At 34.0% G+C, this 13483-nt stretch overlaps 2 non-coding genes across 2 annotated transcripts; both read right to left on the reverse strand.

The window, feature by feature from the left end:
• Nucleotides 1-5735: 5735 nt before the first annotated feature.
• Nucleotides 5736-5807, reverse strand: TRNAP-CGG (transfer RNA proline (anticodon CGG)). The gene has a single exon. It is a non-coding gene; the product is annotated as a tRNA-Pro (tRNA).
• A 5588-nt stretch (nt 5808-11395) lies between these two features.
• TRNAP-UGG (transfer RNA proline (anticodon UGG)) lies at nt 11396-11467 on the reverse strand. Its single transcript has one exon. It is a non-coding gene; the product is annotated as a tRNA-Pro (tRNA).
• Nucleotides 11468-13483: the final 2016 nt, after the last annotated feature.

Genomic DNA, 13483 nt, shown 5'->3' on the forward strand with positions numbered 1-13483 from the left:
CTCGCCATCCACAACCACAACCGAGACCTCCACTGCCAACACCTAGAGCCAGATTAGCATTATCGTTGACTTCTCCGATGAGTCCGTCTTCGCCCGCGGCAAATAGAGTCGGATCCAACAAGTGCAAGCCGGACAGCAATGATCATCTGCTGCCATATCGAATAGGCCTCGGGCAGCGAGATGGGAGGCTACGCAATTCGTAGGTGAAACTTAATTTTCCACCATATGGTGAGAGAGAGAGAGAGAGAGAGAGAGAGAGAGAGAGAGAGAGAGAGAGAGAGAGAGAGAGAGAGAGATCATCTGCTGCCTCCTCCTCTCCTCTTTCTGCCGCCGGAGGGGAAACATCATTCAAATTCACGGAGAACAGAAGGCTGGTTGAACGTCGGGTACATCGACTTTCACCTAGCCGTTGAGGAACAAATTGTCGGTGGGGATCGAGGCTCCGTCACCGTTAGCTACACACGAGAAGGAGAAATCATCTTCTTCGTCGTAGTCGTCATTCATCAAGTTCTTCATCGGACGACGATGATTCCTGTGTTTTCTAGAGATATTCCTGTGATTTATTCTCTCCCTTTCTTCTCTCTCTTACAAAACAATTTTGAAAAAAAACGTGATTGGAGCTGGCCATTATAAACCTAAAATTCTTGGATCGTTCTTCATCTGAATGTTTGGCTTGTTAAAGATTTGAAAATTTTGAAATGTTTCTTTCTGAAAAAAAGAAGAAGAATTGCAATAGGTTTCACTAGAGTTTAACAAGTTGAAATGATAATAGTTTGATTTCGTGTGCGAGAGTTTAACGAATGTATCTATGAGAACTATTTTTTTTTTATAAGAACTATGTATTTTTCTATGAAAACTGTGCATTGTCTATGAGAATTGTGTATTATTTATAAGAACTGTATATTTTTTAATGAGAAATGTGTATTTTTCATTTGAAATGGTTATGAGAACTGTGCATTTTCTATGAGAAATTGTGTGTTTTAGTGTGTGGTGAGGTAATTTGAACAGTGTATTTTCTAGTTCACATAACCATTTTACATGAAAACTGTCTATGAGAACTATGTTTTTTCTATGAAAATTATGTTTTTTTTTATGAGAACTGTTATTATCCCTAATGATTGTCTATGAGAACTGTGTATTTTCTATGAGAACTCCTTATGAGAACTGTGTATTTTATATAAAACCTGTATATTTTTTTATGAGAACTGTATTTTTTCTATGGAAACTGTATTTTTTTTTATGAAAACTGTTATTGTCCATGATGATTGTCTATGAGAATTGTGTATTTTTCTATGATAACGATGTATTTTAGTGTGTGGTGAGACTATTTGAACGGTGTATTTTCAAGTTCGCATAGCCATTTCACATGAGAACTGTCTATGAGAACTGTGTTTTTTTCAATAAGAACTGTTATTGTCCATGATGATTGTCTATGAAAATTGTCTATGAGAACTGTGTATTTTCTATGAGAATTGTGTATTTTCTGTGGTAACTCCTTATGAGAACTGTGTATTTTATATAAAAACTGTATATTTTCTATGAGAACTGTGTTTTTTTTTATGAGAACTGTTATTGTCCATGATGATTATATATGAGAACTGTGTATTTTTCTATGAGAACTATGTATTTTCTATGAAAACTGTATATTTTAGTGTGTAGTAAGGCTATTTGAACTGTGTATTTTTCAATTCACATAGCCATTTCATTTGAAAACTGTCTATGAAAACTCTATTTTTTCTATGAAAACTGTATTTTTTTCTATGAGAACTGTTATTGTCTATGATGATTGTCCATGAGAACTATGCATTTTTCTATGAGAACTATGCATTTTAGTGTTTGGTAAGACTACTTGAAACGTATATTTTCCAGTTTACATCGCCATTTCACATAATTCTCATAGAACTAACTATGACAATTGACTATGAGAATTGGCAGTCCAGTTCAAGAGCCAAGGGTATTTTTGTCCGAAATAATATGAATAAAAAATTGATTCTAAAAATATAAATTTTATTAAAAATGGACATGTAGACAAAAAGTTAAGAAGAATAGGCAAAATAGTAAAAATGCATGAAAAGTCAAGAGAAATGACTAAAATAAAGATTAAATATTTTTGTCAGGACTATTGAAGTCCGAACAGTTCTCATAGCTCAGTTCACATAACCGAGTAGTTCTTATAAAACTAATTATAAGAATTGACAATTCTCATAGCCAAAGGTATTTTTCTCCAAAGTTATTTGAGCAATTGAATTGTAATCAGTGTATAGCAAGGCTTTGGCGCACATAAAACTAACTAAAAATTCAATTACACGAAAAATACACAGTTCCCCTTAGAACATTTATAACTATATTTGATTTTGATTGCCTTATTATTTTTGTTCAATTTTTTTTTATGTGTGTATTTTCTATGAAAATTGTGTATTTTTCTATGAGAACTGTGTATTATTCATAAGAACTATCTATGAGAACTGTGTATTTTTCTATGAGAACTGTGTATTATCTATGAGAACTATCTAATAGAACCATATATTTTCTATGAGAACTATATATATTTTATGAAAACTGTGTATTTTAGTGTGTGGTAAGACTATGTGAACTGTGTATTTTTCAGTTCACATAGCCAGTTCACATAGTCTAGTTCTCATAACCAGTTCACAAAGCTAGTTCTCTATGAGAACAGTCACTTCTCATAGCCAATTCTCATAGAAGTGACTATGAAAACTGGCAGTTCTCATAGAACTGACTATGAGAATTGACAGTTCTCATAGCCAGTTCATATAACTAAGGGTATTTTTGTCCGAAACAGTTTTTATAGGGACAATTCTCATAGAAATAGTTCTCATAGACAATTCTCATAGAAATAGTTTTCATAGAATTTTCTCATAGCAAATGGTATTATTTTAATCTTTCATAATTTTATATTCAATATGGATCTTGTTTAGTAGATATCATCGAGTAGGTTCCAAAAATATATATTTTTTTAAAAATCAATATCTACAACAAAAGATATGACTTTTTGAAATTTAAACAATGTTTTAATGGTGCACCAGTGCTCATGGAGCATTGGATAATTTTTCTATACTAGATGCTCTCTAGTTCTGTGCGCTGATGCGCGTGAAGGGACAAGGTTGGAATAAAAAATACAAATAATTGTACAGGACTAAATGAAGACCGAGCAAAATTGTACAAATAATCTTTCATAATTTTTCACATTTGTTAGTTTATGTCAAAATTTTATAAATTGTAGATCGACAAAAAAATTCGAAAAAGAAATTTTCTTTTTCTTTTAGAAAACCAAAATTTAGAATTTTTAGCTCACCTTTTAAGTCTTACTAAATTTGGTTTAAATATTTTACTGTCCTAACAAGAAAATTGGGAAAAGTATAGAACTATAAATCAAAGTTCGACAATTTTCAAATATCAAGTATTGACACAAATTTTTAGTGGGATAAAAGTAAAACAACAATGATGCGTACACTCCGACCGATTAATCATCTCACATATGCATTGGCCTCACATATTTAATTGTGGGATGAGCCCAAGGATGGAGCTAAGGGGTCCATTAGGAGCGGCTGTCACGGCAAGAATTTTGAAAATACAATTATTATATATAAAAAAAAATGGTTATCTCCAACTTATATAGGCTCTCCACTGCTAGATTTTTTTTTTCCTTATTTTTTGTTGTATACTAATCCTAAATCCTCGTCTTCTTTTTTTCAAGAGATGAGACCCAAAATAATATTCCAAAACTAAATTCAATGGGCCAAAGTGAAATAGTAAATGAGGTCTAATTAGGGGGGGGGGGGGGGGGGGAACCCCACATTTTAACCTAAAACAACTTAACCTAAAAAATTAAACAAGTTAACCAAAATGGTCGGCACTGTGCACAACTCGACAGTAGTTAATTTCATGTTTAGCGGACTTCCAAATTTCCAATGCCCGCACTGTGCAGAAGTGGACTTCCAAAAAAATAAAAAAAAAGCATTTATCATTTGGTGTTTTGCGTGGATTTCTCAAACTTCATTGGGAAAGGTTAAGCCCTTTATTCGATTGTGGGTTTAGAAAAAAAATTTCAAACCCAAATTCACTCATTACCTATATTTTCAATCATTACTTTCATTTCTCTCTCCACTCATTACCCTTATATCCAATCATTAATCTCATTTCTTTCTCTATCTCTCTTCACTCATTACCCATATCCCCAATTATTACCTTATTTTTTCTCCTCACTCATTACCCAAAAAATTTTCAAACCTACAACCGAACAAGGCTAGTCTTCTTCAATTTTTTAATATTCACTTGAAGTTAGAGAAATTATTGAATGTTTTGAATCCCTTATTTTGAGTAATAAAAAATAACAATTGACTCGTTCTTTAAGAAAGAGGTGTTGAACACAATACAAATGCAGAACCTTCACAAAGTGCAATTGAAACTTCGACAATTAAACTTGAAACTTCATTTACTATAGTTTTTATTATGTTGTTTTAATATTTTTTTTATAGAGCCGATGACTATTCATATTGCAATTTTTTTTTAAATTTTTTTTAATCATACTTTCTCCTTAATTCTCTCTCCCAGGGATGGAGCTAAGGGGTTTACTAGGAGCGGCCGTCACGGCAAGAATTTTGAAAATACAATTATTATATGTAAAAAAAATGGTTATCTCCAACTTATATAGGCTCTCCACCACTAGATTTTTTTTTTTCTTATTTTTTGCTATATACTAATCCTAAATCATCGTCTTCTTTTTTTCAAGAAATGAGACCCAAAATAGTATTCCAAAACTAAATTCAATGGGCCAAAGTGAAATAGTAAATGAGGTCTAATTGGGGGTGGGGGTGGGCAAACCCCCACATTTTAACCTAAAACAACTTAACCTAAAAAATTCTTCAATTTTTCAATATTCACTTGAAGTTAAAGAAATTATTGAATGTTTTGAATCCCTTATTGAGCAATTAAAAAAAAAAAAAACAATTGACTCTTTCTTTAAGAAAAGAAGTATTGAACACAATACAAATGCAGAACCTTCACAAAGTGCAATTGAAACTTCGAAAATTAAACTTGAAACTTCATTTATTATAGTTTTTATTATGTTGTTTTAATTTTTTTTTATAGAGCCGATGACTATTCATATTGCAATTTTGCCACTGCTGGGGTGAAATCCCACTTCCGTCATCGAATGGATCCCACACATGTGAAAAAAGAGTGGACGAGAGTAGGCCTGTCAATGGACCGGATCTAATCCGGATCCGATCCGAAAAATCCGATCCGGATCCGATAAAGTCGATCCAATAATCCGAATCCGGTAATTCAATACGGATTCGGATCGGATCGGATTAAATCCGTTATCAATCCGAATCCGAACTTTATTTTAAAAAATTTTTGAAGTAAAAAAAGTTTCCGGATCGTATTCGGATCTGGATTTTTCGGATTCAGATCCGGATTATCACTATCGGATTTGAGTCTTATTGGATCTGGATCGGATTGGGTCTTATCGGATCCGGATCTTTCGGATTCGGATCTAATCCGATTCATTGACAGGCCTAGACCAGAGTGACCGATAGACGTGTCTGTAGCATTATTTTAAGTAAAATATATCGAAGACTTGTGAGAGTTTCATGTGGAAGAATTGAAAGAAAACAGGGGGCACGTGACTCTGGTCTTACTGGGAGGATCCACCACTGTTTGTGAACTTTTTCCAAAAAGTGTTGAAACCAGTAGGGAAAAAAAAGAGAGGAGGGGCATTCCGAGAATCGAACTCGGGACCTCTCGCACCCGAAGCGAGAATCATACCACTAGACCAAATGCCCAGCTTGTTGTTACTATCTTCGCTTGATTATTTAAACGTTTGTGCGGTTTAATTTTTTTCTTATGTATACTTTCTTAATAATTACTCTCACTGAAAATCAGAAATAGCCTAATAAGCCAGGATATAGCAGTTTTGGTACAAGATTGTTTAGGATTGAAGGATTCGTTTCAGTTGTGTGAATTTTAAATTTTGTCAAACGTGATTGTAATAGGACTGCGCATACTTGTGCAGAGAAAGCCATTTCTTGTAGTTTGTCCCAGTCTGTGGACAACTACCTTGCCCCCATGGGGTTCCTCTCTCTTTGATGTGTAGGCGTTTTTCCTCCTCTCAGATTAATAAAATCTTCTCCCTTTTGTCAAAAAAAAAATTTAATAATAAGCCAGGATGAAAAATTCGTTGACAGAGTGCAAGTATTTTTTTTATTAGTAGTATTTTTTAGTTACTATTATGGTTGATTCTATCCATCTATACTACATACTAAGTAAATGAAGTTCTACAAAATAAAATCATACTTTCTCCTTAATTCTCTCTCCTAATGTGACATTCTTCTAATAAGAGTTTTTTTTTTTTATTTCCATATACTTTGCAAAGTACCAAAGTTAAATACAAAAAAGTTAGAAACAAGCTTTAAAATTAATTTTCTTTCATGTACAAACATTTTCTTATTTAAACTTGTATACTAACGTTAAATCATAAATAATGAGGTATAAATTACATAATAGTTGTTTTTAACGCACTACTATAATCAAATATATGTAGTTAGGCTCAAAAGCCTCCAAACTCTCAATCCTAAATTCTCAAAATTCTTATATATTTTATTTTTAGGAGAGAGAGAGAGAGAGAGAGAGAGAGAGAGAGAGAGAGAGAGAGAGAGAGTATGTGTGTGTGTGTGTGTGTTTTGAGTGAGATTTTTGGGAAGTGGAGACTTGTGGAGTACTATACAAATCACACTTACGAGTTTTCGTTTATTTTCTTTGTGTAGCCTACATTTTTTACTATCCATTTAATTAGAGAGAAAAATAAAATGGAAAGTGAAAATGATAGAAAGTGAAATGAAAGAAAAGAAAAAGAATTTTTTTTTCTCACATCCGTTTGATTAGAATGGAAATTTTGCAAGAAAATAATAGAGAAAATAAGATATCCTTGTTTGGAGGGAATAAATTGCCGAAATTAGATGAGAAAATGTGGAGAGAAAAGTATAAAGAAGGAAGTTAAAGTAATTGTTATTGATTTTCTCAAGAAAATAAAATTTTCCTGCACATTTTGTGAGAAAAATAAAGCAAACTCTCATGTTTTAGAGAGTTATACAAGAAAGTTTACTTTTTACAACTTTTTTAGATATTCTTGCTAAGTGAACACAAAAAAAGTATATTTTTCCCTCTTTCTTTCATTTTCTACCATTACCTCACTAATCAAACGGACCCTAAGAAATTTGGTCTTTGGAGACAAATGAAAATCGTCACAGATTGCATGTTTTTCGTCACAAACTCTCAAATAGTTGGTGATGGAATTTTTTTTTTTGTTGACTAAAGGTCGTCATTGATTCCTACTGTCACGCCCCGCCCCGCAAACGGCACCCAAAATGGGCCCGAGTCGGCGCGACCACGTGACATTCTACACAGAAGACCAAACCACACCTCATAACCTGTAAGAAATAAACACTCAGCGAAAGACTTAACACCTTAACATAACATAAAAAAATGAGTCAACGTATTGACCAACCAACCTTAATATCGCACAACCAAGAAACAACATCTGCATTATAGTACTTTAAAAATTCTATATTTCAACACATTCACCGACGACTTACTTACAACTTGAATAAACCAACTTCTTCATCAACCACCTACAACAAACTCGACTATCCACAACGTCCAAGACTAACCTCAAATAGAACACTAGCCATCGACCAAACATAATTACGACCTATACAATTTAAAAGCTTTAACTATCTTTAGTTACAACTCCTTACAAATTAAGTTCTGCACCAACTAAAGCACTCCACAACAACGTAACCAAAATCCCACCTGACACTAGCAAAACGCATCAACACGACGACCGGTAGTGGACTAACTTTAAGCAACCTGCACTACAAGAAAAATTGCATTGGGTGACGAATGAAAATTGTCACAAATTGCATGTTTTTCGTCACAAATAATATAGGTGACGAAAAAAAATTTGTCGACTAAAGGTTGTCAAGGATTCCTACCTGGTGACGAAATCTATTTTTCGTCACATATAGTACCTTTTGATGGCGAAATATTTTGTCACCAAAAAGTGAATAATTGGTGACAAAATTTTTTTTCTCGCTTATTGTTCTGTTTAACGATGAAAAAATTCGTCACTGATGGGTCACATCGGTGACGAAATTTTTCGTTGCAAAAGACATTTTCATATGGGAAAAAAAACCTTCTTTCTTGCTCTTACTGGGTTTCGTACCCGAGGTCCTTGAGTTTTTCGCATAAGTCCCGACAACCTGCACCACACACACTTTTTCAGTAAATATTTGAAATATGTAATATATAACATATATGTTTAACATGAAATATATTTCGAATGTAATTTTGAACATTTAAACATTAAAATTAGCAATTTTGATAAACATGAAAGTTGTAGGCAATTGAGTTATTGTTCAAACCCAATTTGAATTATCTCAATCGGAGTTTTTAGTAAAGAGTAATGTCCAAAATATATTTAGTGACAAAGCGCAATTCATAAATTTCGTCACGAAAGGTACTCATTTAACGACAAAATATATTTTTCGTCACTGAAAGCGTTAAAATGGTGATGAAATTATTTTTCGTTACCAAAGTTAAGCATTTGGTGACAAAAAAAATATTTCGTTACTAAATTGGTCTCATTTGGCGACAAAATATATATTTTGTCACCAAATAATTACCATTGGTGATGAAAAATAATTTCGTCACATTTTTTAAGCTTTCAGTGACAAAAAATGTATTTCGTCACCAAATGGGTACCCTTTGGTGACGAAAATATTTTTTTTTGTCGTTAAACAAGTATAATTGGTGACGAAATTATTTTGTCACGGAAGTTGTTAAAACAGTGACGAATTTATTTTTTCGTCGCGAAATATACTCATTTAGTGATGAAATTAAATTTGGTCGCCACTTTTTTGTCACCAATTTTCATTTTTCTTGTAGCGCTGCTACCTAGCAAACCAAAAAGGAAAGACAGAGTGTGTGAGATATAAAAATGCTCAATATAATACCACAATATCCAAAAGAATATCAACATGAATACACATCACCAATGTAACTGAAATACTAGAATGTATATAACAGTTATTATCAACATATCTACCCAACTGAGCAATAATAATGAATGCACAACAATATGAATGTAATCACATCACATGCAGTGGCACGTCTGCCATATCCCATGAACCCAATATAAGGTGTCCCACATACCATGCTCCCATCCATCGACAATTAGCCGGCATAACATACGACATGGTATGCCTCACACGTTAACTTTCGGCGATTCAATCAACATCCATCAGCATGTATTTTCATCAAACACGTATAGCACAACCAAATCTCATATCCCACACACCATGCTCCCAACCATCGTCCATTGAACGATATGGCTTACGACATGGTGTGTCTCACACGCACACATTCACAACATATCAAAGCTAAACAACAGTAGCATGTTATACACTCACCACTACAACAATATCTCAGTAAGGATAACTATATCAAAAGTTAACTACGATTAGCAAGATATACATCCACCACCACAACAGTATTATACGGAAAATAACCATATTAAATACAATCACCTTTGTGTCGACCAAAGTACGTCAAACTTACGATTTCGGAACCTCCCCAATTGACTGGCTTGTTACCTAGTCACAAGCTAACCATATCAGTTTATTGAACGCTTAAACGTTACCACCAACTCCTTAAAATAATCTATAACACTAACAATAGATTAACGATGCTTAACGCATACAAGCATATCCATCTTAAAGATCTTAAAGATTTATAAATGTCCCTAAACAAGCGTAACACTCAAACACCAAATCACCTCTACATTTGGTCTGAAATCTACAACCAGCCTGTCGTATTCTACCTACAACTTCTTCGAGGATTAAAACCAGATCATGAAACTACCATCATTAGAAAGTACACCTCCGGTACATGAATTTTAATATTAAATTTGTTAAAAACGGAGTCCAAACGACAAAATTATGCCCGTCCAAAGTTACACAAAAATCTATTCAAAATCACAGATTCTGCACGTCTATCAACTTCAAATCAAAAACTAATTTAACCTGGTACAAACTAAGTCACAACTTTCACATATTCCAAAATACATGCGAGTCTAGTTTCAGAATCAACAACTCGTGTGCTAACCCGATACCCGAGCTAAAAGATATGATCATTTTTTCAAAATGTGTCAGTGCAGCAAATACAATACTCAGCAGGGACACGCCAAATTGTAAAATCCGCCAAATTTAGAATATGCATCTAATAAACCCTAAATTTAGTACACACCATTACCACACACCAACATTCATCCCTGATTTTGCCAATAAGGCAATGAGGCTTTGTGCCGGAAACCTTCTTAAAAAATAAGTACTTATTTTGCCACTTCTCATTCAAAAATAAAAAGGGTCATTCCACAAAATCCAAATAAAAAGTTTCTTTCACATTTTCAAACTAAAAAATAATGTAAATGAAAAAAAAATTCAATTTTTTTTTTGCACCGTATTAAAGATCTCAATGAGATCTATCAAATAAGATCCATAGTGATAGGAAAATTATTTGCGTAAACACATAATTTTTGAGCTTGAAGTTGCCTTATACAAAAAATAAGACTGTTGCTATGATAATGGGCGCCGGCGGAGGGAAATCGTATCGACGGCCGCGCCGGGCCGTCTTCGGCCACCGGATGGCCGATCCGAGCCGTCCAAAAATTCTAAAAAAAAAATTGAGGGGGCCGGCGCGGGAATCAACGGCATCCGAGGTGTATAGGGTGCTTGATCCGAGCATCCCTTTTCCGTATATATAGATCGGCCGTCCTGTGGCCGGAGACGGCCTGGCACGGCCGTTGGTACGATTTCTCTCCCTGGCGCCTATTGGTACCTATATAAATTCTTCAAAAATAAGCACCTCATTCTTATCTTTTTGGAACAAGCTTTATTATTGAACAAAAAATAAGTTCTTATTCCATTTCTGGAACGGAGCCTGAGTAAAATGCGAAAAGCCAAAATATATTCTGTAAAGTATTTGGGAGATATTCCGTAAAGGCAATAACTCAATTTTTTGGCTTTTTGTTGTGTTCGTACGATGCACGGAAACAAATAAAAACAACATTGGGGGATGTTTGGGAGAAATATTCAAAACATATTCCCCCAATATTGTTTTTATTTGTTCCCGTGCATAGTACGAACACAACACTTGTGCATGAGGGCAGAAGCTGATTACTGAGTTTCCATTTTTTGTTCTTCTGTTCTATTTTCCATGAAAAAGAAAAAATACGATGCCGCTGGCCCTCTTTTAAAGTTAAAGGGAAAACTTCTTGTCATAATCGCAAGGCAAAAGATGTAAAATGGGTAGATTGGGGGCATTCCGAGAATCGAACTCGGGACCTCTCGCACCCAAAGCGAGAATCATACCACTAGACCAAATGCCCACCTTTTGCTTCGAATTGTCCAATGTATGTATGTATGTATGTATGTATGTATGTATGTATGTATGTATGTATGTATGTATGTATGTATGTATGTATGTAAGTAAAACTATTATTCTCTAATATTGCTCGTCCCCTACTGCGTTCAGCACATAGTATACAGATTGATTGATAAAATGGGGGTAGCTACTTTGTGCCAAATTTGGTGTGTGTGTTTAAAGGGTTTATTTTATTGCTCTCTAGTCAGTAATTGCCTGGGTGAGTTGGTAGGTGAAATTATCCTCTTGACCTTCATATAAAAAAAAAAAACTTTGTGCCAAATGAGGGAAAAAAAACACCCAATCTGAGTGCAAGTTGGGCATTTCAAAGTGAGTAGCAGGGGAGTACTTTTACATGGTGCTATGGAACATTTTAGAATCGCATACTTACGTGGAGTCTCTAAACTTCATGAGAATATGTAGTTGTAGAGTAATTCGGAGCATCACGTGGTGGTGTTTTTACTAAATAATTTTATGGAAAATTTTTTTTTTTTTTGGTCGAATGGAAATTATTGGACGGCATTTCATCAGTGATGAAAAGAAGGAAACCAGAACCATGATTCCATTAACCAACTGGAGCTAGCTCAGTCGGCCAAGACTCTTGCATCTCACTAGCAGATCAGGAGTTCGAGTTTTTCCACCTGCATGTGAGTGTTCTTTCCTTTATATTTGTTGGGGGTTATTTCTCCCCTTAATAGGACTTGTAGTTGAGTTGGACTTATATAGTTATTATAGTCCATTTAATGAGCTTATTTATTCTGTTAGTTCATTTGTTGGACTTGGTTATCTCGTGGACTATCATACAATGGATATAATGTCCCGTAATTTGTACTTTGTACTTCATACATAATGTAATGATCTCTTCTACCGATTGAAGGAGGACATGATTCCATCCATCTGCCATTATTATTATTATTATTATTATTATTATTATTATTATTTTATTAAAGAGTACTAAAGAAACAAACCATCATGGTTAACCTTTGCATATTTCATTTTCACAATTCCATCCTCAAGGCTGTAGCAATTCTTTGGAAGATGATCTTCATAACATTTATGGACTTTTTCCCGGGATCATTTTGACAATAATTGAAATCATTCCATTAACAACTACTTCATTAATTATTTAATTACTATAAATCAAGTCAATTAATATAATTTCGAAACATATTACTCTTAAAATCTAAATCACATTACTGAACTGAATATTCCAAGCATATTGTTGCTCAGGTGCCGTTCTGCTTTCTTTTTAAACATTTTTTTTCAAAAAGAAGGTAATTTCAAGCTCAAATATAATGAAAATGAAAAATAAAATTTTGTCTTTTTTTACACCGTTTAAAAAATCTCAATAAAATCTATCAAACAAGATCCATACTGGTAGAACAATTATTTGTGTAAACACATAATTTTTAAATTTAAAATTATCTTTTTTTTAAAAAATATTTTTTCCAAGAAACTGGAACGGGCCTCAATCCCGCAGCAATCAGGTGTTTGTCTATATTATTTCGCTCAGCTGGTGTTTGTCTATATCCGAGATGACATGATATTGGTTAGGCTAATTGTAAAAGCATTCACCATTTTGATCCCCGAAATGAATTCGAAAAAGAGCCACAGAACCTGGGCAGTGCGGTGTAGACCACCGCCTCCTTTATTCATTTTGAACTCTCCTGAGTACAAAATGAAGATCCTTGCCAGACGAGTAATGCTACGGACACAGTCATTCGAATACAAATTCGGTCATAAGTAAGTCCAGAATCCATTCGATGTACGTAGGCTTCATACGATGCACCTTAAGTCCACACGCATCGAATAGTTGCAAACTTGTTTTCATCGAGACATTATGTTTTTAATAACCAGCTGTTTGGCTTATTTTTGCGCACCTTAATATCTTGGGGAACCAATTTCTCCGTCTATTAGGAGTAGCCATTTAAAGTGAACTTGCCTTAAAAGGAAAAATAATAGGGACTAAATTAGGGGCGGA

Source organism: Rhododendron vialii, chromosome 5a, assembly GCF_030253575.1.
Source record: "Rhododendron vialii isolate Sample 1 chromosome 5a, ASM3025357v1".
Classification (NCBI taxonomy): Eukaryota; Viridiplantae; Streptophyta; class Magnoliopsida; order Ericales; family Ericaceae; genus Rhododendron; species Rhododendron vialii.